Source organism: Meriones unguiculatus, chromosome 12 (assembly GCF_030254825.1).
Source record: "Meriones unguiculatus strain TT.TT164.6M chromosome 12, Bangor_MerUng_6.1, whole genome shotgun sequence".
Lineage (NCBI taxonomy): Eukaryota > Metazoa > Chordata > Mammalia > Rodentia > Muridae > Meriones > Meriones unguiculatus.
This window is the reverse complement of record NC_083360.1, coordinates 91,202,083-91,229,935: the sequence shown is the minus strand read 5'-3', so window position 1 is coordinate 91,229,935 and position 27,853 is coordinate 91,202,083. Positions and strand designations below refer to the sequence as shown.

The following is a 27,853-nucleotide window of genomic DNA, read 5'->3' as shown; positions in this document are numbered from 1 at the left end:
ACACCCCTTCCTTCCTTCCTCCATGGACTAGGGATGAAACAGAGGGATTGCATATGCTCAGGAGTAGTCAGGAATAAAGATTTGGCAATATCAACTAATGATGGCAGAGGTAAATTGGTGTTTCCTGTGGACTGGGTACCTTCCTTCGGACTTTTATTTTGCATAACAGAAAAACAATCTAGGGTCCCAGGAGATGACAATAGGAACAACTTAAGAAAAGCATAGAGATAAGTATGGCTGTTGTCAAGCAATTTGCAATCTTTAAGATGTTTAGAATATACATTTATCAACAGGATTAGTCTGTAAAAATTGGATTATCTTATTTAACTCTTTTATACATACAGATTAGGAAGACGAAGTGACCCACGTAAATCATGTCCCAGGAATGACATAATCAGAATATCAACTCCACTGGTTATCCAGAGCAAGCATTTCTTCATTATTTACCATTTAGATAATTTTGGATAAATTACTTAACCCCCTGAGATCTCAAAGGGCTGATAGTGTTTTAAGGCAAGGACAGGGAGAATGCAGAGTGCCCTCAGGACTGTCTTCTCTCAGCTTTACTGAGACCAAGAAAGGAAGTTACATAAAATAAGAATGTGTGTGCATAAAATAAGAATGCAGATAAGCTGGTCCAGCTACTAGATCATTCCCTAGTTTCTAGTAGATTCAAGTAAAATTCAAGGTCAATCCACTTTCTGGAAAATAAGTCTACCGGGTCACAAGAGTCAAGAGCCACAGCCACCCAGAGGCCAGTACAGAGAGACACCTCGGCGTTCCATTCCTTACCGCGTCTTCAGGCCTATCATGGGCAGGCTACACTGCTAACTTCGGTTTCAACTCTGATATTTAATTATTTCAGCACAAGAGTAACATCAAAAGTCACTGATCACTGATCACCATAACAGATATAACAATAATTTTAAAAACTGAAGCTTCTGAGAATTATCAAAGGTTTCACTGGGGCTGCTGGGATGTTTCAGCGGGTGAGGGCACTTGCCACCAACCTGATGACCGAGGACTAACCCTCAGGAGGCACATGGTTGAAGAAGGAAACCCATTCTTATAAGTATATAAGATCTGATCTCCGTATATGCACTGTGGGCACATACACAAAACACATATAAATGTAAAAACAAATTCAAAATGTCACACCAAGGCACAAACATACCAGGCACATAATACATATCATTGGGGAAATTGTGCTCCTAGTCTTACGTAGTCAAGGTCACCACAAATCTCCAATTTGTAAAAGCATAACAAAGTGGGGATGTATCTGTGTACTTCATAGGCTTGTTCTAAGTCTTGACCATGATGGCTTCTGTGGAGTGCCCAGTACGGTACCTGAACCACAGGTTAAGAAGAGGTGTTTCACAGATGACCTCTTCAGGTAAGGGACCAAAAGTTCGGTGCAACCTTTCTGACTCTCCAGTCTAGTGCTTGTGGCAGGACACAAGTAACTGCCACAGCCATCCATTGGGCATTTACTCTGCCAGTGGAGCAACACAATAAAAAGATGAGACAGAACATGATTACCTGCAAGCCTTCCATGTCTAGAAGGCCATCTACTAAATTTGTTAGTTTAGAAGAGTTTGTGAAACTGATCACGTTATTATGAATTGAACACAATTAAGGTCTTACTCATAATAACCACCAGCTAAATAATACAATAAAAAGGTTAGGGGCAAATTCTTTTTAAATTAGTAAAACAGGGGCTGAAGAGATGGCTCAGCAGTAGTTGCTCTGGCAAAGGACTCAGGTTTGGTTTGCAGCACCCAAATGGTGGTTCACAGCATTCCACGACTCCTGCTCAGAGGACCCAACATCCCCTGCTAACCTCTGCAGCCATCAGGCATGTATGTGGTACACATGTGTACAAACACTCAGACACATGACATATAAAATGCAATCTAAATAGGGTGATAGTGTATATATGACAGTTATAAAATATTTTAAAATTTATTGGACTACATAAAACATGATGAAAATTTGAAGTTTTTTTATTAATAGGAAATAAATTTTACCAGGTTATTTTCAATTTTTGAAATAATACAATTTCTTTTTTATTCTTAATTTATTTTTTAAATTAACTACAATTTATCCACTTTGTATACCAGCTGTAGCCCCCTCCCTCATTCCCTCCCAATCCTACTCTCCATCATCTCCTCCCATGCCCCTCTCCAAGTCCACTGATAGGGGAGGAGGACCTCCCCTTTCCTTTGACCCAAGCCTATCAGGTCTCATCAGGACTGGCTGCAATGTCTTCCTCTGTGGCCTGGCAAGGCTGTTACCCGCTCAGGGGAAGGTGATCAAAGAGCCAGCCACTGAGTTCATGCCAGAGACAGTCCCGGTTCCCCTTACTAGGAAACCCATTTGGAGACTTAGCTGCCATGGGCTACATCTGTGCAGGGGTTCTAGGTTATCTCCATGCATGGTCCTTGGTTGGAGTATCAGTCTCAGAAAAGACCCCTTGGCCCAGATATTTTTTTGGTTCTGTTGCTTTCCTTGTGGAGCTCCTGTCCTCTCCAGGTCTTTCATCTCCCTCTTCTTTCATAAGAAAATAATACAATTTTACATTAACAAAAAGACTATGGGTTAAAGTTAGTTTAGCCCTCCAAAAATCCTGTCATAAAGCACACTAATTATTACAGTAATTAAATAAATAAGGCATGACTGAGAACGGATCAGTGGTAGAGTGTTTGCTGGTGAATAGAGGAAACTCTGTGCTCAATCCCCAGCCAGGAGGGGTGGCAGGCAGTAGGAGACATACAAAAATAAATGTAGTATGTTATCTGCAGCTCTAATATTGGGGGAAATGCCTACTTAGAAAGTGTGTAGTGACATGAAGGAAAGAGCGTAAGGAAACCATTCCCCACTCCTCTCCAAATGATGGACAGCCCAACCCACTGCAAGAACAGGTCTCCAGATAAGGGTTGAGCATGACCTCCTACTTCCTTCTGGGAAGTCAGGGCCAGAAGAATATTCTTTCCCTTCATCTAACAGACAGTGGGAAAACTATGATAAAAATTTGGCTTGTAGCCGGGTGTGGTGGCACATGCCTTTAGTGCCAGCGCTCGGGAGGCACAGGCGGGCAGACTGCTGTGAGTTCTAGGCCACCCTGGTCTATAAAGTGAGTCCAGGACAGCCAGGGATACACACAGAGAAACCTTGTCTTAAAAAAACTAAAAATAAATAAATACGTAAAATAAGTAAATACATAAATAATTTTTAAAAATTGGCTCTTCTGGAAAATGTAAAACCTCTTTGCCCCATTGCTGCCTGCTTTTGAAGGAGAGTCACTGGAGATGAGAAGTTGCCCTAATGGTTTTATCACTGTTCATCTATCCGTGTTGTTCTCTAGACAGAAACAATCATGACCACTTAGGGGCTTTTTACATACATGTTTTTAGAAATCTCAGACTTCTATTTTTGTGTTTTACATTTTCATTAAAATCTTTTCGTAACTGGAATCATGTCACAGTATGGGAAAATTGTGCCTTGTTTTAACAATTTGTCTCTAATATTTTCTAATTTTCAGGTGGAAAGATTACATGTGTATCAAGTTTACCTTTCAGTGTAATTAAAATTGTATTTCTCTGTTTAAAAAAAAAAAGAGAGAAATAGCATAATTACACCCCAGCAATTTCTAGAATAACTGGCTAACATCTGAATACAAAACAACAAAAGAAGTGATTTGAATAAGCTCTTAAATGGAATGCCAACTCAAGCCAATAGTGAACTAAAGAATGAACCATTTCCTTTAATTCTTTCCAAGTTCAGAAAAAAACAGTCAAATATTTATGAAGTCTTTAGATGGACAGTTATCTTTCAAAAGTTTGTGATTAAAAATGGAAATTAAAATAAAATAAGTTGTACAAAACCAGCAAGAAAAATAATTTTAATGTTGAAAAATGAATTATAATGAGAAACACAACTATGAAATATTCATGATGACACAGAAAGTTAGCATGTATAGCAAATAGCTTAATCAGATTCTTAAAAATAGTCAAGCCAAGAGATAAAGAGGCGGAGGATAAAAAAAATCCCATTCACATAAGAAATGCAAGTAAATTAGGTGCATAAGAACAAGTATTTATAGCAGAAAAACTATAAACAAACTGTCCAATGAGTTATAATCCAGCATACCACCATACAGTCATTAAAATTTAGAATGACTCGATTTCTCAGGTAATAAAATGTTGCTACTTAGAGATGGAATAGTAACTCCACTCACTGTGTGTATAAGCACATAGGAAACAACCAAAATGAAAACCACTGTTAATAGTTTTTTTCAGAAATAAAATTGTTATGGAACATTAAATTTTTATTATATTTAATATGTTATAGCTTTTATTGTATTTTTCAACATATATGGGAGAAGAGGAAGTAAAATTAGAAAGATAATGACTGTACGATGGCAGAGCCCTTTGGGCTCCTGATGCCGCCTGAGTCTCTGGAGCTGCCTCTGGGTGTCCCTGTCATGTTATTTCCTTCTTAGTGCAAAGAGGCAAACCCTGGTCCACCATCTCAGGGGCATCTTAGGTTCTTTATGGAGTCACATGTAAACAATAGACGAAGCGTCCTCACAGCACGCAAGTCAGAGACCTCGTTTACCAAAACTGAATGAAGACAAAGATAATTCATGTACCCAATCCAGGGTTTATGATTTTAACTGTCCAATGGCTTCATTCCAACTAAGACAGCTGTGGAAAAGCAAAAGCAACATGTAGAACTCTTTGGTGGAATTCATATTTAAACTTTTGAATATGAAAATGAATCTCGCTTGCAAAGTTCAGGTAGGTAAGAAGGAATGCTTTAAGAGAAATTTAACGTTGTGGTTATTTTCAAAGTAACCATGGTAAGCAGAAAACTAAGACTTTCTTATCAGGTTGCAGGCTGTGACAGTAACTTCAGGATGGGTTTTATAAGTGATTTTTAAAGTTGAAATTGATGAGTGTAATATAAGCCTTACTTGGACTTTATTTGAATTTCAACTAATTTCTAAGAGCTACCGACAGATGCTCTTGAATGAATAGACCCCAATTCCAAATAGCACAGCATTTCAAAGCTATTTTTGACTCTGAAATGAGAACCAATTCCAGGAAGATCCTCCTGAGCCTTTTTCCCAGCTGCAGAAATAGCTCCTCTTGTGGCCCCTCTGACCTACCCCAAGAAAACTGGCTGAGAAAATGCTTTTGCCCATAATCCTTTTACCAGTGCAACCCACTGGTAAAATGGAAAAGGTTGTTAGTTCTCCTTCAGAAACCTATTCTCACATTCCTTAGAACTGGGTAGATACACAAAGCCACAGGGGTCTCAGTTCCTCTTTTTTTTTTTAATAATGACCTCAACAGGGGAGACTTTGTTGATAGAGCTTATAAAGGGGGCTTATCTATCAGTAAATAGTCACTGTAACCTTCTACCAAATAACCCAATTCTAGGAAATAACCCAGCTTCAAGTCCTCAGGCCCTTGTTTTACTGGCTGTAATTCCTACCAGCCTGAACCAAACTTTGCCTTCCTACGGTTTCCCACTCCTTAATTTGGGATGCCCAAGACTTTTTCATTCAAAAGTAAAATAGTTTTCACTGAGTTATCCTCCGGTATTGCTCTATCTTATCTCTTTCCTTCACACCCAAGCATCCAGAACTGATGAATTCCTACTGAGCCAAATGGAAACTCTCACTTAGCTTTCAGGCATAGTATCATTTAATAGGGTGCACTTCTTTCTTTTCTTCTTCCTTTTTCCTAATATGTTCTTTTGTCCTTTATTTGTTTTTATTATTATTTCAGTTTATTTACTTTATATCCCAAGGGTGCCCCCTTCCCTCCTCCCCTCCCAGTCTCTCCCTTTCCCCCCAGAAAAGGGGAGCCCCCTCCCAGTATCAACCCTCCCCAGCACATCAAGTCACATCAGGACTGATCATATCCTCCCATCCTCTGAAGCCAGGGGGAAGCGATCCAAAAGCAGGCAATAGAGTCTATGTTAGAAACAGCCCCCCCCACACTCGCCAGGCACCCCATATGAAGACCAAGGTGCCCATCAGCCACTCTTGTCAGGGAGCCTAGGTCCAGGCCATGCATGCTCCCTAGTTGTCTCAGTCTCATGGGGCTGGGCCAGTTGTCTCTGTTGGTCTTCTAATAGGGTCCATTTTTAAGCCAGGGATTATTATCGGGCTTATAAAACACTTTTAAATTAAAAATATATAAAAATAAGGATTATAACAAGTCAAATAATACAGAAGCAGATAAAGATAGCTCTTTAACCTAGCTCTTGTTATATCTACAACAGATTATACACACACATACACACATCTTCTTTTTAAATTTAGTTATTTTTATATTAACTACAGTTTATTCATTTTGTATCCCAGCTGTAGCCTCCTCCCTTATCCCCTCCCCATCCCACCCTCTTCCCTCATCTCCACCCATACCCCTCCCCAAGTCCACTGATAGGGGAGGACCTCTTCCCCTTCCCTCTGACCCTAGCCTATCAGGTCTCATTGGGACTGGCTGCATTGTCTTCCTCTGTGGTCTAGTAAAGCTGCTCCCCCCTCAGGGGGAGGACACACACACATCTTAGAGTGAAGAGACACCAAGACCATGGTAACTCTTATAAAGGAAGACATTTAATTGAGACTGGGTCCACAGGCAGCAGGAAGTGATTGTCATACTGGGTGTGGCTTGAGCATCTGAGACCTCAAAGCCCATCCCCAGTGACTATTTCCTCCAACAAGTCCACACCTTCTAATAGTGCCACTTCCTGTGGGCCTACGGGGACCACTTTCATTCAGACCACCAAATTCTGCTCCCTGGCCTTCATAGGCTTAGAGTTCTATCAGAATGCAGAAATGAGTCCAACTTCAAAAGTCCCCACAGTCTATAACAGATTCAATCTTGTTTAAAAGTACAAAGTGCAAAGTCTTCTCTGAGTGAGATTCCTGCAGTCTCTTAACTATAATCCCCCTTAAAATCAAAATAAAAAAGTGCTTCACACACTTCCAACATATGCACAAACTGTACATTACTATTACAAAATGGAAAAGAGGGAGCATAGTGGGGAAATACAGACCAAAGCGAGACTGAAAACCAGCTAGACCAACACTAAATTCTGCATGTCCATGTCCGATGTCAAAGCTCTCTTCAGATCTCCAACTCCAGCTTTGTTGACTGCCACACTCTTTCTCATGGGCTGGTTCTACTTCCTGTTAGCAGCTTTGCTCGGCAGCTATCCCACGACTCTGGCATCTCCAACAACTTGGAGTCTCCAGGGCAATCCAAGCTTCACCTTCACAGCTTCATGCAATGGTCTCTCTAGGCCTTCTATAGGGATGCCCCTGACACATGCTGGTGCTAAGCAGTTTTCCTTAGACATAGAGGGAGGTTCCATAATCCTTGTCTTTTATTCTTGACTCTAAAGCCAGAACCACACGAACAAAGATGCCAAATTCTCCTGCTTTCTAGGGCTGGGACATGGTCCTTTTGTTCAATTACATCTTCACTAGCTTGCTATTTTCATCGGTTTCCTTCACTGCCTAAGCGTGGCTGTCCTGAAACCAGATCCGTTGGCCTCAAATTCAGAGATCTACTTACCTTTGCCTCTGGGATACTTTAAAGCATGAACCACCAAAGCTGGGTCTAACCTTTTCTTTAATTCCTTTTCATAACTTGGAAGCTTAGCAAGGTGGGGTCTTGCCCTGAGATCACCAGGCCCTTTATTCCATTTAATATCAGGCTTTTCTTAATTTGTTTATCTCCTTGAACACAGGGTTTAGCTCTATTCCACTTCCTGGTGCTCCTTTTCTCCTTGAACTGTACATTTTGTATTTTCACTTGCTCAGCTTGCTCCTTTTCATTATAGATCTTCAAAAAGAGTGAACACTAATAACAAGACAGAATCAATACTAGGTTGTTTTGAAATTTCCTGTGCCAATGCCATTAATCCAAAACTCTTTAATTTGGCCTCAGGCAGACTTTTCTTTCAGACAAGCAGCCACATTCTTCACCACAAAATCACAACAGTCTCTAGGTCACATACTAACATTCTTCTCCTCTGAGACGGCTTGAGCCAGGTTCCCATAGTTCAAATCACCCTCGGCACCGCTGGCGTTCTGTGTTACTTACTAGGACGACCCGTTAAGCAACGCTTAGAGCATTCTATTGCTTTCCTAACAGAAAGCTCAAGACCCCACATTCCTCCAAAGCAAGCATGGTCAGGCCTATCACAGCGATACCATAGTCCTTGTACCGACTTCTGCCTTAGGGTTTTATTGCTGTGAAGAGATACCATGACCACGGCAACTCTCATAAAGAAAAACATTTAGTTGTGGCTGGCTTATAGTCACAGGTTTAATCCATTGTCATCGTGGCAGGGAGCATGTACACCAGAATCAACCACATCGCTGTTCTCTAAGTGTTTGATATTGGTACTTTATTTTTCACACTCTGTCGTGAATTAAGAAAGATAAAATCGCTCTTCTCCATCTTTTCTCAGGCCGGCTGGCAGCTATCACCATGAAGGTCGAGATGTGCAGCTTCAGCGGCTTCAAGATCTACCCTGGACACACATGGCGCTATGCCAGGACCGACCAGAAGGTTTCCCAGTTTCTTAATGCAAAATGTGAGTCCACATTCCTTTCCATAAGGAATAAACTGGACTGTCTTCTCCAGAAGAAAGCACAAGAAGGGACAGTCAGAAGATCAAATGAAAAGAACCACCATGCAGTCAAATTCCAGCAGGCCATCACTGGTGCATCTCTTGCTGATAGAATGATTAAGAGAAATCAGAAGCCAGAAGTTAGGAAATCTCAGCGAGAGTAGGCCATCAGGGCTGCCAAGGAAGCAAAAGAGGCTAAGCAGGCCTCAAAGAAGACAGCAATGGCTGCTGCCAAGGCCCCCAGAGAGGCAGCACCTAAACAGAAGATTGTGAAGCCTATGAAGGTCTCTACTCTCTGAATGGGTAGAAAACACAAATTTGATAAAACAGAATTTAAACTAAAGATGTTTCTAATGCTAAAAGATATATATATATATATATATATATATATATATATATATATATATAATCACATTCTACTATTGAGTTTCTATCCTTGTGTTTTCTGCAAGTTTTGTATCTGTATATTTTTTTAAATGCTACCTTTTGTGGAAAATTCATTATGGTTCTGTAACTGTAGCAGCCTTTTAAAGGGATTCTTCTTGTTTGGATAAATAGCCAAAACTTTAATGTTTTCCTCAATCTTTCTCCATGACCGGTCTGGGTATGTGGAGGGGAAAGGATTAGTGATCTGGCTGTCGGGGAGAAGAAAATTGCCCTAAGCTCCATGGCAAAGCCCTTTTCTCAATCTACATCTCTGGCACCTTGGTGGCCTTGATTCTTAAGTCCCTGTTTGATGAGGGTCAGGGGTCCTTTCTCATTGATTCTGCGCAGTTCGGGGAAGCTCTTGGATTCTGGTAGTCCATTACTATCATCGCTGACCAGCCTGGAGGTGTTTGCAAACATACCCTCCCTCCCTGTGCCAGCTTCCCAGCCAGCCTTTGAATTATGGTTGCTGCATCTTTTCACTGTGAGACTCAAGGGCGGCTCAGAGTGCTAGCTCGGGCTCCCTCTGTTCAGCACACTGCAGCTGCTCTGTCCGGACTCTGCTGCCTCTTGCAAGCGGGAGAACAGTTCTAAGGTCGGAAATGTGCTCTTGGCTTTCTTAGTTCACCCTCAGATGCTCTCTACGCAGTTTGAGCCAGAACAGAAAAAGTCATCAGATAAGCACCTCAGCCTGACTTTCATCTTCTATAGAGTCCCTTTGGCTAGAAGGCAGAAGGCGTCCTACCGCATCTCCTCTGCTTGCTCGGCATGTGGATGGGTGTGGCACAGCACATGTAGTTTACAGGAGTCAGCTCTCTCCTACCACGTGAGGCAATGAAATTGAATTCAGACTATCAGTCTTGGCAGCAACCACACTTACCACTGAGCCATGTGACAGTTCTAAGCTCCTTCAGCTTTCATGTATAGGTAAATTGCCCAAGGACCTTGCTAAGATGCAGGCTCCGATTTAGAGAAATCAGGGAAGGCTCCAGGTAAGGTAAATGTGGCTGGTTCTTGGACTACATTTTTTTAACAGCAAATTGCTAATATTATGACCCTTCTTTCAAGAGACACCTTTCCCCTCTCTCTTTCTCTGTGCTTTAATGATAGAATGGCTCTGGGACAAGGGATAAGTACAATCAGATAACATAATCTCTGCAATGCATGTCGCCAACTTAATCATAATATCACCCCTTACAGGACAACATGTATAAAACAGATGAAGAAAACCTAGGATCAAATAGGCTAAGTATTTGCCCAAAGTCCAACAGATTATACCTGCGTTCTTTCCTCCCTCTTTGTTGCTTTTCATCATCTGCCGAGTACGGTGCTTGTGGGGCTGGGAAACAGCACAGTAATAATGCGCTTGCGTAACATAATCCACACACACCCTGAGTTCAATCCCCAGCACCATCCAAACCCGAAACAACAAAACACTCTGTGCCGGTAAGATGGCTCAGCTGGCAAAAGGCTTGCTCTCTAAACAGAGGACAGCAATTATATGCTGACTCTCATTCTAATCAGAATTTTCATCCATATAATAAAATACAGAAGGAACATTAAGATTAAATGGCTCTGCGTGTTTTATGTGTGAATGCATTCAGGTGTGCACACGTGTGTGTGCCTCGCCACTTAACATATTTTGCTTTCCTTTCCTTCATTTTCTCCATTCATATAATTTGATTAAAAACTTAATATGCCCTGGGGCTGAGATGGCTCAGCAGTTAAGAGCACATACTGCTTTCGCAAAGGGCCTGGTGGTTCCCAGCACCCACATGCTTGCTCACAGCCATTTGCAACTCCTGTTCCAGGGGGTTCAATGCCTTCTTCTGGCCTCCCAAGGCACCAAGCACAACACATGGTCCACACACATTCAGACAGACAGACACACATCATAAGTATTTTTTAAAATCTAATATTCAGTCAAAAATCCCACTTTCCCCCACTGCATCCAGTGTCTTTTATAGCTTCCCTACCTCCTGTCCTGAGTCAAAATTAGAGATCATTTTAAAACAACTTGCCATCTAAATGTATACTTACATTTTGTTGTATTTTAAAAGCACTCATTGTTTATTTAGTTATACTTTTGTGAATTCTGAGAAATTTTAAAACAAACAACTGGCATAAGGGCTGATATTTGAGCACCACGTAATACGAACACTATGACAGCGTGACATTTTGCTCCTCTGCTACATTTACAAGGCACTCTTTTGGGCATGGGTCTAGTCAGGGGCCTGTGACTCTGCCTTATCAAGTTAGCCATTAACTTGGGTTAGCCCTGCCATCTGCCTCTGCCACCTTGGGGCAGAGCAGCTGGGCCAGGACTTCACAGACCTTCAGTCTATTACATTGTTAGGGGGCAGTTACCTGTGCCGCTGTGCCGGCACATTAGAAAACAGTTAAGCATCATTATTAATTTATCTAAGGTAAACCAGTACCTACATCCCAGCAATACCCCCTTCCTACAGTTATATGATCTATATGATCTTTCTGAGAGGCAAGAGCCTCTGCCACAGCTATAAAGCCACTCCGGAAACCACTTAAGGTTTCTATGTAATCATTCCCTTTACAAACAGTTTAATAGACTTTTTATGGGAAACAGAAAAATAACAATGTTTCTCCTCTGGCCTACCAACATTCTTTTCAATTTCTTGGGTTCCTAAACTGGGAGGCGAGTCCAATGAACAATAGTTCTGAACAAACAAGGCTGTTTAAAGAGGTCAAGAGGCCTGTGAGGGACTTCTTTCAACACAAGTTAAAACTAAGTAACAATATTTGAGTAAGTCAAAGAAACACACAGCTTTTTTTTTTTTTTTTTTTTTTGTAATTCACAGGCTCTTTTTCTTCCCTCTTACATTTGTTTTACCTTTGTAGCATCATGCTTTTTTGTTTGTTTTGTTTTTCTGTTTTGTTTCCTGGAGATTTTAAATATGCTGACAATTCTGTGTAAAGATAGATGTATAACTCAACTTAAGTCTTCCAAAGAAACCTCTTTCTTTCCTTCCTTTGCCCCATTCTCTTTTGCTCTATTGATTGCATTCTGATTGCATTAGTTCTGTTTGCTAATTCTAAAAGCAATAAAACAGAAACAATGAAACACAAGAAGCATGCTTCAGCCCTAGGGGTTGTAACTGATATTTTCAGTGGTTTCTTGTTCCTACCCTGGGACAGCAGCAGAATGGAACCCCGAAAGGAAACAACAGCAGAGTATTATCAGAATTCCCTGTTTTTAATTTTAAAAGGGATATATGGCCCCTATTTTTTTATTGCCTAGTATATATGTGTGTGGTCTTCTTGTAGGCTCTTTACAGAAAATAAAACAGCATATAACAGGGTCTGTGGCATCAGAAATGTGAAATTCTGAGTGTCTGCCTTCCTACTAGCCAATGCTTGCCCAGAAGTGGTGGTCCTGCTCCTTAGCTTGACAACGCAGACACAGCTTTGAATATCCTGATGAGTCACCTTGAATTACTGCTAGACACATATCATTCCCAACATTTATCAAGAATGCTGGTTCTGAGCTCAGTCCTGCTTCTCTCTGGTCTTCTCTTTCAGTGATTCTAGTACGAACACTGAGAATACGTCCAACCCTGGCCTCATATTTCACTCACGTCCAGCCCGCAACAACCTTGGCTTCGACTGGCCTCACGATAACCTAACATGGGCAGAGGAGTGGGATTCTGACAAACCTCCTGCAGCCCCATGACCTTTCACCTTTGTAACCCATCAGCATCCTGGCTCTTGCTCCAGAGCAGACCACCTTTTACTGGCCCTCTCCTCCACACGCCCACGTCCTTCCAGCTTAAATTCTAATGCCAATGATTATAATCATACTCTTGTCATTCTTGCTTCAGCTCTGCTGTTTCACAGTGCACCTGTAGACTGCCTGGGGCTGGAGGAAGATTCACAGACGTGCTGATGGGCTCAGCTTCAGATTCATAACTTTAATGTTGTCTGAACATCACCCCATAGTCTGGCCACCCATGTAGTCTCACTGTAATTCTGTCACACTCCCTCTGTCTTCTCAGACTGCCATACTCTCTTGTCATGTCCTCATGCTTAGTCCACAATTTTGCTTTCGCATTTTCTGAGAATATCAAAGCGATCTGAAGATAATTCCATGGACCTCATTATCCTTTCCATCACCCATGTGCCCATCCTCACACCCTGCCTTCCTGACAGTTATAAAAGGTAAAGTTGTCATGTGACCCCTGCTGCACTGAGGCAGGGGCTCTATCTCCTCTCGCTTTTCAGGTAGTCTTTTCCTAACCCCCTCCATACCCTGCACCCTGAGTCCCTACTCTCTGTTATTCCTTCCATGTTCTGCATCGTGAGCCTTCCTCTCTGCTACATCATCCACAGCAGCAGACACACACACATCTTTTTCTCAAACTTAATTGTTAAATTTATTCCTGTCTGTATGGTGTATGGGTGTGTTATGTATGTATGAGAGTGCACCACAGAAGTCAGAGTGAGGCACACAAATGTAGGAGACAGTTTAGGAACCTGGGAGCTCCATTTAGTTTTGCGTTCTGTATCTTTCCTTTTCATACTAATGCACTGGCAGCTCAATTCCTTACTTGCACTGTGTCCTCTAGCAATCTTTTAGGAAGCATTTCCTATTTACCATCTTATGGCTATAAGTAATATGGGTGTGGATATGGGAAAGACCTAATACAATTATGCTGCAAGACCTGATGTATCAATCAAAACAGAGAGCTATTCAAACCACACCCTAAGTAACCAAACCCCTTCTCTACAACCCCTTACAGGAAAGCCCCCAAACAGTAACCAGGGCCCTTGAGTGTCCTCATTTAGGGGGCCTCCATCAGTTTTGGGCATCTCCTTCTATAACGGTCACTATCACTCTGGTCCAAACCAAGTTGTTTTGCTACTTTCTATAATTTCCAATTTCCAGTTCTTCAGATTATAGACCAAGAACCTGGAAACACCCACCCTGATCCCAACCACCAGTAGCAAGACAATAAGTTTCAGGGTTTTGTTTTCTTCTCTACCCAATGGTTCCAGGGACTGAGCTCTCACTAGCCTTTGTTCTATTATTAGAACAAACAAACAACCAAACAAAAAAAAACAAACCCAACACTTTCTTTAACCCACTTTTCTAGCAGCCACCATCCCATTTTGTTGAAGAAAAAAAACTTTCAAAAGAATTGGTTATATTCATTCTTTTCACTTTACCTTCCCTGTTTTCTCCAAACTGTCACCTCAGCTGAGAATGTTCTTGTCATGACTCCATTTCTTTGTTTCCATTAGGAATAAAATTATTCAAGTCCATATACACTGTTGCCAATTTCTTTCCTTTCCTTCTTTAAAAAGGGATTTTAATCCTTAACAAGCCACTGAAGGCATTCTCAACTCACTGGGGTGGTCTGAATTAGAATGGTCCCCATAAGCTCTTATATTTGAATGCTTGCTCCAAAGTTGGTGGGACTGCTTGGAAAGGGTTAGGTGTGGCCTTGTTGGGAAAGGTGTGTCACTGGGGATTGGTTTTGAGGTTTCAAAAGCCCGTATCATTCCCATTTGCCCTGCCCTCTCTGTTTTCTACTGGTGGATCAAGATGAAGCTCTTAGCTATTGCTTCATCGCTATGCCTGCCTGCCTGCTGCCATGAGCTCTACCACAGTGGTCATGGACTCATCTTCTGAAACTGTAAGCCACACAACAAACCCTTTCTGGTGATGGTGCCTTATCACAGCAATTGAAAAGTAACTGAGACTCTCTCAGCAATGAGTCTTCTGTTCTAAAATCCAGCAGTGACTTTTCTGACTTGTCCACATTGGCTTAACTGCAGACCCCACGGAGCCTGTCCCTTTACCTCTTTCCTTTCCAATACACTGCACTCTCCTGGCTTCCTTCCCACCTCCTTCATCATCCCTCCGTCTGTGTTAGCTTTGCTGCTGCCTCTTCCTGTTGACCTCATAACCTGAGACTGCAGCCTTAAATGACTACGTATGCCCATCCATCCGGCATGGACGTCCTCAGCTCTTACCTCTCAACTCTGAACTCATAATGCACACTGGCATCAGAACTGTATTATTGTCCAAGTCACCTCCAGCTTATTATGTCCAAAGCATGGGATTTTCCTGCAAAACCCAGCTCCCTCGTGACATTCCCCATTTCTTCTTCTACCAACTCAACTGTTCTAGCTGCTCTGGTCAAAATCTTAGGGGTCATCTCAGACTCCTGCTAGCTATTCCCGACATCCTGTCTGCTGTCCACCGTCATTGCTGACGGGAGAAACGTCCTGACTCCTGGGATCATCTCCTAAAAGGCTTCCGCACAGTCTACCTTTTATCCGTGAGCCAGGGCGATCCATGCAAAACATAAAGCAGATTTTGGGTTTGCCACCCAAAATTCTGTAGTGATTTCCCATTACCAGTAAGAATAAAATCCAAAATCATTAGAGTAGTATCCGAGCCCCGTGTTACTTTTTTTGTTGCTGTGACAAAGCGTCTGACAAAAACAGCTTGAAGAAGAAAAGACCAACACAGCTCATCCCAACAACAGCAGCGAGAGCAGCAGCCACATTGCGGCGGGACTCAGGAAGCCGAGGGAGGAAAGTGCTACTGTTTGCCTCACTTTTACCTTTTCCTTCAGGGTGAGCCTCGGGCCTATCGGTTGGTAATGCTCACAACCAGGACTTGCAGTCCTTAATCTTTCTAAAAAGATTAAGGGTGTCTATTAAGGGTGTCCCTTAATAGACACACCCAGAGGTGTACACAGTGATTCTAAATCTATGAGGTTGACAGTGAAGATTAACCATCACAAAGCCCCTACTGATGTAGCCTCCCACATTTGCTCTACTTCCTTGTTCTCTGAATCTCCTAGGCCTACGTGTCTATGTCGTCTGCTTCATTCTTCTCTCCTAGAATACACTGTTCCAAGCTAGACTTCGCTTTGGTCCCAGTTCAAGAGTAACCTGCTCTTTATCCCCAGAGCTCTCTATTATTTTACTCTATTTTATTGTTTCTTCCACAAGATTTGTAGTTTTCTAATGTGCTACTTTTTCCTCCCTTGCTAACATGTAAGGGGAAAACTTTTTGTTCTGTTATGGACATTTGCTTTTGAAGAGTGACAGGCACCCAGTAACCATACAATAAACACTTTTTGGATGTTTAATAAATACAAAAATGAATTATGTGTTGGTAGTATTTGCCACAAAATCATTTGGATCTCAGTGGTACTTTGCGGACATTTCCCCAAACTCCTGATTTATTTATTGCTTCTAGGTCTGTGTAGGTTTTCAACTGCATGGTTGTCAGTATTGATGAGTTGAACATTTCTCTCAAGCTATACACTTCATTTAAATTTAAAAACGTGTTGATGCAGAGCTGCCCAAACGTTCTCTAAGCTTCTGTAAAGCACCACTGGAACTGTGGTTTTCATGCAAAGCATTGCTTGTGCATTTTCTGCTGCATCTTCTAGCATCAATTATTGGTGAGGCTCTGCACTGTCTTTCATAAATTTCTCCTGTTACTGTCTTTGGCTAAACTTTGTTGGTCTTTTGCACATTATCCAAGTCCTAGCTACAAAAAGTCTCAGAGTACTTAACATGTTCTTTCAGTTTTCTTCTCACTTGAAGGGGGCACAGGAGGAGTGGTTTCTATCTCCCTGAGTCCTTAAAGTTAGGCAAGGCCATTTGACTATATCCCTTCAGATGGAAATACTTAAAAACCTATACACAGGAAAGGGATTGTCTTTTCAGTAAATGTGGACTGGGCCAACTAGATGTTCATATGGATAAAATAAAATAAGATCTTTATCACAATGCTTTTAAAAAATTAACTCCAGATGGAAGGCAGATATAAATGTGGAAGATCTTGGACAGGCAGTTAACAAACAAACAAAAAACCCAGGAGCAAAAACAAACCCCTCCTAACCTAAAGGGAAATGAAAAAATGAGTGAAAAAACTGAGTGCAACAGTATTTCACACACACATATGCACACCCGGCATAAGACCTAACAACATACAAAGTAGGAGAGTTACAACACACACATCTGAAATGAACTAAACATCCAACATGCATAAAGGACTTAAAAAATACGAAGGGCTGGGGACATGGCTGAATAGAAACATTTGTCTAGCATTCATGACAGCCTGACCCCAGTCCTCTCCCACTCCTCCTCCCCAAGTCAATATGAAAAAGAGAACACTTAGTTGAAAATACTGGGGGAATGTGTACATTGCTCAAGAGAAGTTCGAGGCCAGGAGTGGCATCGTGGCTTGTGCCTCTAATTCCAGCACCTTGCAGACCGAGGCAGGAAGATTACCGAGAGTTCAAGGCTGACCTTGGCTACAGACATAGATTCCGTCTCAAAACAGATAAACAAATCCTGAAGGTAGTCAAACAGCTACAAAACACCTACACGGTTCTCAATATGTTTGATAAAACTATATTTGAAAATATCCTATGGGGGGCCACAGCAAGCTACTCTGAAAATCAAGAGACAGCTGAGGGCCAGGTTCCAACGAAGGCATAGGTCTCCCGAGACACCCATGTGTGTCTGACAGCAGCCTATGTTAATCCTGCCAAGCCATGAGCATGGGAGATCTTTCCATCTTCTGATATCTTCTTCTAATTCTTTCTTCAGAGACTGGAAATTTTTTTCATACAAGTCTTTGACTTGCTTGGTTAGGGTCACACCAGGGTACTTTATGTCCTTTGTGGCTATTGTAAAGGGTGTTGTTTCCCTAATTTCTTTCTCAGCCCTTTTGTCGTTTGTATACAGGAGGGCTACTGATGTTTTTGAGTTAATTTTGTATCCAGCCAATTTGCTGAATGTGTTAATCAGCTGTAGGAGTTCCCTGGTAGAATTTTTGGGGTCACTTAGATATATTATCATATGATCTGCAAATAGTCATTTAACCAGCTTGAGCATAACCTTCTGTGTCTGTCTGCAGCACAGCATCTGAGCAATAATAAGGATAATCTGTGTTAGAAATGCACACCTGCATTTAGCATTTAGTCTTAGCCCTGGCTCTCCAGCAACTCAATCTGCTGGCCGCTGCCTCCCAAGTGCTGGGATTAAAGCTATATGCAGCTATGCCCTACCTGCATAAAGGTTTTTAAAAACTTTTTGAAACATAGGTAGACTTAATTAAGTTTTTACGACATTTACTACCAATTGCTCTCATATATAATAACACTCACATCTCTCAACGGCAACGTTTTATGGTTGCTTTTGGTAGCTATAAGAGATGGAGTCTACTTTAATTTACATGAATGGTCAAGGCTTAGTCCATTTTCCCAGGATGGGCTAGGATAGAAAAGGGGAGGAGACTTTCACATATAGCATCATGCCAGTCTAGACTATTAACAACAGAAAGTGCCCTCAGATACAAATCAGGTCACCTGGATAGCAGGTGCTCTCTTACACACTAGGCACGCGCTTGAGTAAACCATTAAGCCCAAAGACATACACGCAACTTGTGTCGCTGAAGACTTAACTACCCTGCGTTTCTGCAAGGCTGTATTTCCTCCTGTGGCTTTCCTTCTGCACTATTCCCCTGTGACCTCACAAGAGCAGAGTTTATCCCAGCCCCTCTCCAGATCACTCTGAAGTTGACCCTCTGATGCTGCCTCCAGCATATAAACAAACAAACAAACAAACAAACAAAAATCCCTCAATATCTCTGCATTACTGGAAATGTCCAGACTACCCTTCCTGAATCTTGTCTCTTTCCCCATCATTCACTCTACTGGCAGTGATGAGATATATTTTGTTCAGATTTCTGATCAGGGCAATAATCCCTACACAGACTGCATCAAAGCTCTGTCCATGTTCCTCCCAGAATCCATTCACACTGAACTGACTGCTCCTCCGGCAACCTGCCTGTGTCCCTTGGCTCAGAAGCTTCCCTCATCTTCTGCCCTCCTTTATATCTTAGGAAGTCATGCAAGGGAATTCGGTACTGCCCCCTATATTTGTAGCATTTGTTCCATATCTATATTAGAGTTCATTCTTTGTATGCACCAGAAGTTTATATTTTTGCCACCCAACTTTATGTTCCTTAAGAGCCAACGTCATGTTTTCGCTGTTTTTCTTAAACATAATGTTTACCCTCATCCCACAGTCTAGCACAGAGGACAAGCAATTAATCAACATGAGGAATGAACATGAAGTGTTGGCTATAGCAGGGTCACAGATGATGGGATCCTTCACATCTAAGGTCTGGAGGGTCAGAGAAGTAGCTTTCAATTTTAGTGTAAACACCAAACTACACCTTAAGCGTCTTTGGGGTAAAGAGCTATCTCCTTCTATTCCTCCTTCTTCCTCCTCTTTTCCCTCTCCCTCATTCTCTTTTTTTATTTTTAGAAACAACGTCTTGCTCTGTAACCAACCCAGTGACACACCTTTAAGAAGGCCACACCTCCTAATCCTTCCCAAACAGTTCTATTTCACTAAGTAGGGACCAAGAATTCAAAGATAAAAGTCTACGGAGATCATTCTCATTCAAACCACACAACCATTTTTCTTAACTTGATTTACTAATTTTGATATTCTGCAATAATGAAGTAAAGACAGTGGATTAATTAAAACTAGAAGTACAATATTAGCAATATGTAATCATTACTTTTGGGCTTGGAGGTAGCCATTGCTGTTTTTATCTGTATTTTTGTTTTGTTTTGTTGGGTTTCAGTATGTAGCCCTGGCTGGCCAGGAACTGATGATCTTCAGCCTCTCACTCCCAAGTACTGGAATTACATGAAATAGGCCACAGTTCCCCGCTTTCAAAAATAAAAGGCCTAAATATTACAGTTGTAATTAAAACTCCTCTTAATGTGTGGATGCTCCCCACAAATGAATGTTAGGCGCTGTGGAACTTGTAACAGATACACTGCTCACTGAAACCACTTTGCTGAAGGAACCTTCAAAGCTGAAGCAGGCAGGTTTGCAGGCATTGAGCGGCTCTGCTGAAGCTTCTATTTTTGTTCCAGCTAAATGAACAGCATTTGAAAGACAGTGCACTTTATCCAGGAAAAATGAATATCAAAGAAGTCATTTTGGGTGGGAAAGGAATTATGTCACTGTCTAGAAATCTCCTTTGATAGACTTGGCTCCTCAGCAACGGCAAGCTGTGGAAGGGGAGTACACCCCCCCAAAGCCGTGAGAATGAACAATGCAGTTAATAAGATGGGCTATTTAGATGAGTTTTTGTTTACAGGATTCAGAGGAATGGAGAGATACACAAAATTACACTGGGCTGGGATTGGTGAAGATGCTTTTTACAAAAGTATGAATGACAATCAAGTACCTGTGGTGTGTGGCATGAGTCTAGCAATATGAGGAATGAGCGTTTATACTAGCCCGTGCGGAGGACCAGGCCAGGGAAGATTCCAGAACCTGAAAAGATTCCGACTTCAACAGACTGCAAAAGCTAATACAGCAGACGTTGTGGCCTACAGCCAAGGGAAGCAGGATCGACACCCCTTTAGAACAGCAGAGCAGTAGCCAGGATAGTAAAGGCTCTAACTTCCGGTTAGTGATGGAAGTGAATGGCTGCTTTCTTCCTGGCTCCTTGAATCAGCTTAAGAAACCAGAAGCCTGAGATTGTGGGAGCCTGCCAGTATAGTCTGCTTCCTGGGTCACAGAGCAGAGAGGGGAAATAGTGCATCTACCTGGTAAGTAGGAGCCTTTAGTACTGGGTATGTTCCCAAATGACTCAGCTCCAGTAGGAGGTCTTTGAAAAGCATTACAGGGTCTTTTGAAAGTGTCAAGTTCCTTTCTTAACGAGGATTGATCATCTTACCCAAGGTCCTCCTTCTTAGCTTCTTTATGTGTACAGATTTTAGTATGTTCATCCTATATTATATTTCGAATATCCACTTATAAGTGAGTATATACCACGTGTGTCTTTCTGCTTCTGGGATACCTCACTCAGGATGATCTTTTCTAGTTCCCACCATTTGCCTGCAAATTTCATGACTTCCTTGTTTTTAATTGCTGAGTAGTATTCCATTGTGTAAATGTACCACACTTTCTGTATCCATTCCTCCGTTGATGGACATCTGGGTTGTTTCCAGGTTCTGGCTATTACAAATAAAGCTGCTACAAACATGGTTGAGCAAATGTCCTTATTGTGTACTTGAGCATATTTTGGATATATGCCCAGGAGGGGTATAGCTGGATCTTGAGGAAGCACTATTCCTAATTGTCTGAGAAAGCGCCAGATTGATTTCCAAAGTGGTTGTACAAGTTTACATTCCCACCAGCAGTGAAGGAGGGTTCCCCTTTCTCCACATCCTCTCCAGCATGTGTTGTCACTTGAGTTTTTGATCTTAGCCAGTCTAATGGGTGTAAGCTGAAATCTCAGGGTTGTTTTGATTTGCATTTCCTTGATGACTAAGGACGTTAAACATTTCTTTAAGTATTTCTTTGCCATTTGATATTCCTCTATTGAGAATTCTCTGTTTAGCTCTGTATCTCATTTTTTAACTGGATTACTTGATTTGTTGCTTTTTAACTTCTTGAGTTCTTTATATATTCTTGATATTAATCTTTTGTCAGATATAGGGTTGGTGAAGATCCTTTCTCAGTCTGTAGTCTGTCGTTTTGTTCTGATGACAGTGTCCATCCTCATTCAGAAAGGCAAACCAAATGGACATCAGAAGAGGGAGGAAACAGGAAACAGGAAACAGGAAAGGAGCCTACCACAGAGGGACTATGAAAGACTCTACCCCGCAGGTACTAAATCAGGTGCTAAGACTCATAGCCAAACTTTGGGCAGAGTGCAGGGAATCTCATGAAAGAGGGGGAGATGGAAGACCTGGAGGGGACAGGTGCTCCATAAGGAGAGCAACAGAGCCAAAAAAATTTGAGCACAGGGGTCTTTTCTGAGACTGATACTCCAACCAAGGACCATTCATGGAGATAACCTAGAACCCCTCCCTGCACAGATGTAGCCCATGGCAACTAAGTGTCCAAGTGGGTACCCTAGTAAGGGGAACAGGGGCTTTCTCTGACATTAACTCAGTGTTGGCTCTTTGATCACCTCCCTCTGAGAGGGGAGCAGCCTTACCATAGAAGAAGACAATGCAGCCAGTCCTGATGAGACCTGGTAGGCTAGGGTCAGATGGAAGGGGAGTTGGACTGCCCCTATCAGTGGACTGGAGGAGGGACATGGGAGGAGAAGAGGGAGGAAGAGTAGCATTGGGAGGGGTCTAGGGAGGGGCTACAGCTGGTATACAAAATGAATAAGCTGTAATTAATAAAAATAAATTAATTTTTAAAAAGTGTAAAGATCTGTAGCTCCATTCTGTCGGCACCCTGCAAAGCCACTCACTGAAAAGCCTGGTGCGGTTGGGCTGTGTGGCTCCTTCCCTCATCAACAGCAGCCAAAAAGAAGGGGTTTTAGCTCATAGGCCCCAGCTGTGCAGTCTTGACTACTGTACTCACAGTAGTTTAAGTGTGGCAACAGTTCTAACTTAATATATGATTCGACTTAATTTTTTTTCAAATTTATATTGGTGCGAAAGTGAGATTGCACACACTAGTTTTTACTGCCAACCTGACAAAAGCTAGCATCACTTGGGTAGGGAGAACCTCAACCGAAGCATTCCATAGATCCAGACTGGCCCCGTGGGTCTGTCTGTGGGGCAGTGCGATTGCGAATTCACTGAGGGCTCCCTGTGGGTGATAGCATTCCTTGAGCAGGTGGTCATGACTATTTAACAAAGTTAGCTAAGCGGGGAGGGAGGGAGGGAGCAAGCCAGTAGGCATCATTCTTCCATGGGTTCTGCTTTGGGACCCTGCTTAACTTCCTGGCCTGACTTCCCTCAGTGGTGGATTGTGGTCTGGGAGTGTAAGCTGAACAGTCTCTGCCCTCCACGAGTTGCTGCTACTTGTCAGTTTTATCACAGCAGTAGAAATCAAGCTAGAATGAATAAAGCAGAAACCACACGTGAAACCTTCGTCATTATGTAGAACTTGACTTCTCTTTACGGGTCTCATTGTCAAGTGTCATTCACCTGTGTCATGACCCCTTCCTCCAGTGTTCCAGGCACTCTAGCCTTGTTGACTCCTGGCTTAAGCCTTGGCCCTCAGAGATCCCTCTTTTCAGAATGTTAGCTTCCTCATATTCTTTAGTCTTCAGCTCTGACACTGAAGCTTCCTTTCCTGGTCACCTTCTCTGGCATGTCTTCCCTGTATTCTTCATTAGCTTGTCTTTCATCCCTCATGGCACCAGTTAACTCTCTATGAAGTTAAAGGGTATGAGTTATTCATCAGTGTATTTTGTATCCCTTAGCTTACCAGCCCCTCTTTTAGGCTGTAAAGCCTTTAATGTCTAGAATTTTGTCATGTTCTTGGCCCATTTCTATGCCTTGGCATATACTTCTGAAGATTTACAGGACAGCTGGGCTGGGGCTTCCTGAGAAGAAGCCTGAAGCAATGTCAGGTCCCCATGGAGTCCTCAGGAAGACCCACAGTCTCTTAGACCTCAGAGGTAGTCACTCAGCTCTCCTAAGATAGGACAGAGTGCCAGTATGCTAAGTTTGGATCTTTTTTTATGCCATGCCATATCATGCTCTCCTCAGTTGTGACCAGAAATGGCAAAGAACTCATCATCATTACTGTACTGCATTAAATAAATTACATGAGAGATCCAACACTTGACAGGTAACCTTCCCCACTGAATGGGCACATATTTACAGCAGGGCTAACATTTGGCAGATGGGACACACTAATTGCAACCTTAAAATACTGGTGAGGACGGAGTTACAACCTAGCTGGAAGACCATCTTTTGGCTTGTTATTTAAGTATTAGTGAAATGGTGGGCAGAGAAAGCCAATCTCAAGGGATCCTTTTGTGGACTGCATACAAACATTTTTTTATGAGACATCTAGCATAGTAGAATGGATGAACAATTAATAATAATAAATTCAAGCAGTATCTTGAACTTATAAAAATTGTTTACATACATAAAAATTTAGAGAAGGAAATAAACTGTTATAATTTATTAAAAATGTGCTATAAACAATAAAGTAAAGTAGCCAGATAAATAATTATGATGCAGATATCAATAAACATCAGATGTATGAACACAGCAAGTTAGAAGATGACCTGGATAAGATTGCGTCGACAATGACAGCAGAGAAAGATGAAATATTTGAGAAAATGCTTTTGAAATGTGCTAGATTTGTGAATATTTCAAAAGCACTCCTGAAAGGTACAAAGACTTGCACAAATGGAAAGACCTGCTTTTAGGAAGATTCGACCTCATGAAGAACTCCGTCCTACCTAAGAGAACCTGGGTATTTATTATGACCACAGTAAGAAGCCTAAATATTGGGGAAAGGGCAGTAGTCAAAAAAATTCTACAGTGAAAAAATTCTACATGAATTTCAAGCAATGCTCCACACAAAAATTAAAATGAGAGAAAGATATACTCCTAACACTTAAAATAACATAAAACTTACAAAATAATTAATTAAGATAAGAATTAACATATAAATGAATAGAATCGAACAGGAAGTCTAAAAACAGACCCACATTAAAAAAAATTGGTATTTGAAAAGCACCTCAGATCTCAAAAGGAAACTCTCTTGAAAAACCAGGGATGTTTTACAAAGCATACTGTATTTATGCCATTGCTATGCCTTAGCCAAAGCAGAAAGACTTAAATTTGAAAGTTGAAAATAATAAAAATGCTACAAAATAACAAGGGAGATTATCTTTTTATTAACTCAAAGTGGGAAACCTATCCCTTGAATTTTAGAGACAAAAGGAAAGCTGATAAACACAACTGAATGAAAAAATTTAAATCTGCACAGAAAAATAATCCATATAAAGTGACAATCTGAAAGAAACAACGGGACTATTCTGACAGGAACTCAATGGCGGGCTCTTTGACCTCCCCACCCCTCAAGGGAGGAGCAGTCCTGCTAGGCCACAGAGGAGGACTTTGCAGCCAGTCCTGAAGATACCTGATAAAACAGGGTCAGATGAAAGGGAAGGAGGTCCTCCCCTATCAGTGGACTTGGAAAGGGGCAGGGAGGAGATGAGGGAGGGAGGGAAGGTTTGGGAGGGAATGAGGGAGCACGATATAGCTGGGATACAGAGTTAATAAAATGTAACTAATAAAAAATAAAAGAAAAAAAATTAGTGTACTAACTTAAACTGAATAAAAATAAGTGTCCTACAAAAAAAAGTAAAACCTTTAAAGAAGACTACAACTACTCTACTGCTGAAATATGAGGAGGAGAAACCTCATAGAACTACTTTATTCCAGTCTACTGTTTAATGCTCGAGGACCAACATAATATCCAAGGCCTCAAGGTGGTCTGGGACAGTCTGAGAGGGCCCAGGCTATTGTGAGTCTTTCTCAGTGGACATTTTCAAGTGTACTTTCTGAGCAGAGCACCTGAGTACGTATTTTAGTACTTTTTATTAACAGAGGACTTATTTTTCAAGGTCAATGCCACACTTAAATAAGGCAGTAATTTTGGAACAATCCAAGAACATACTGCGTTAGAAGATTGTTAGCTCCATGGAAATTGGAGGAAGGTCAGTTGGCAACTATTATACTGTGCCAAGATATGTCTAAGTTAGAAATTAATTCATTTATAATTAAATTGGCTTAGTTAAAATGCCCTTTTCAGTACTTCCCAATCACAAGCATTTTGGAGGTGGGCCTGGTGCCGGAGCACAGTTTCCAGGTTCTCTCCTACCAGTGTGTGGGTCCGGGTAGGACCCAGATTGCCAGGCTTAGCAGCAAATGCTATTCTGGTACTCCTTACTCAAAAGCTGAAAAACAAAAAAAAAAAAAAGGTGTTCTTTAGATGATGTCGGTAACACTTTCTCTCCAGTTAGCCAGAAGAAGAATGGAAAAAACAAAACGCCCACATAGACATAACACAAATAACAACTTCTGAATTCAAGTAAAGAAAAAAAAGGACAAAACTCTACTCCAATAAGAACAGATTGACCGACTCAGCCTAAGCACACGTATAAACTCCTGAAGGAAACTAAAACACTACAACTCTCACGTTAAAGATGAAATGGACCTTATTTTATGATTTAAGTCACTGAAGCTCAGGGTGAAGGTGGGAGCATTGCGGACCGTTAGGTAACAGATGCCCCAGAGGCCCCCAGTCTTCCTGTCTTTGGTGTCACTGTGGTCCTCTCTTGTCTGCTGGAAAGTGGCTCAGAACACCATCCAGTTAACTTACCCATTGCACGCATGGGCAGGTGGAAGTTTTATCCTGCCATGGCCGAGAAATGTTAACTCATCGTAGGTATGATGAAGCAGGAGATGCATTTGTTCTGAAGACCAGTAAAAATGGAAAAACTCAATGTTGGGAAATGAGAACGTACAGTGTGGCTAGGAAAGGTACAGGAGTTTTAATGAGGAAGATCTTCAGAGTAGAAGAGGGTGAGTGAGGTGCAAGAGTCTGATTTGCTGCTTTGGGGAGAGGACCAATTTCCTTTTCTGAGTCTTTTCTTGACGAGACGGCTAACCACAAGTGTGGATGGCCCACTCTAAATTTGTAAGCTATTATTCTTTTCTCAGCTGGGTGATTGTGACCTAAAATGCTGAGAGCACAGTAACAACCCTTCTAAGCCATTCTGCAGGAACCCCAGCGCCTACTGACCACACAGTGGATAGCACAATTAACTTCACTATGAAGAGAAACTCAGCTGTCATGACAAAATACCAATCTCTGGACCACTTGAGTCACACTTTCTTCCAGGAATCACTCTAACTTTTAAATGATGGACATATATATATATATATAATTTTTGTCTTAAATACTTTATGATTTAGAAATTTTATAAAAGCATTTCTCAGAAATTTTAAGAATTTATAGCATTTAGAACTACGCACATATCAATTTTCTTTATTCTGTTATAAAAATAGCACATCTGGCTTTTTGGTTGACCATGAGGTATGCAATGCCACCTGCCCTTGTCACCATGTGTGGTAAAGAAAAATTTAATATTTAATCATTTAATATGATCTTAGTTCATTTATGGTGTCACCCATCTTTTATAACCTTGGTGGCTTAGAGAACCCCCTAAGTTTCTTAATCATCGTGACCTCAGTATTTCTAACAAGGAAACATAGCACATCCTTGAAAACATGGAACTAACACACATCAAACACAGGGGTGGAGCATAGGAGTGTAATGTGTTTGTAGATGGTTTGCTCTTTAACTTTTCTAGGAAGTGTTTATCATTAGGTCCATTCTAGACTAGGAATAAAAATGGGTGGTGATGGGTGAGGCTTTTGGCTGATGACTTCATCAGCTCTATTTCTGTTTTTAAATAGGGTGTTTGAAGCTAGATAAGAGAACAAGACCAAGACAATTCTTGTTCTCTTTCTAAGCGGCAAAATGTCACAGTATGGCATCTTTTCTTTCAAGCAGGATCCCTTTGAGACATTCCTGAAAAAGCAGCATAACTCATGAAGATCAGCAAGACAGCTGACCTCTGGAAATCAGGCAAAAGAGGTTAAAAACATTCTTAGCAGATGTTTGTCAAGAAGCTTTGATCACACATCCCTCTGAGGAGCAGCAGCGTGTTGTGCATAGAGGCACTATAGGTGGATTCATAATTTACAAAGATACGTTTGAAGATCAGAGGAAGTTTTCTTTTTTCCCATAAAAAGTCATATGAGTCCCTAAATTTATACACGTAGACAGCCCCATAAACTACAAAATAGGCCAAACAGTAAGTACCCAGGTACGGCTTGTTTTAGCTTTCATACTTTTTTTTTGTTTGGTTGGTTTTGTTTGTTTTGAGACA

The 27,853-nt window shown here is 41.5% G+C and overlaps 1 protein-coding gene and 1 pseudogene across 1 annotated transcript in view; one reads left to right on the top strand and one right to left on the bottom strand.

Annotated features, from left to right (window-relative positions):
* The window catches only part of Acyp2 (acylphosphatase 2), a 131,771-nt gene that overhangs the window by 12,872 nt on the left and 91,046 nt on the right, over positions 1 to 27,853 (bottom strand). The window lies entirely within an intron of this gene.
* LOC110554325 (large ribosomal subunit protein eL24-like) lies at positions 8,474 to 8,957 on the top strand (annotated as a pseudogene).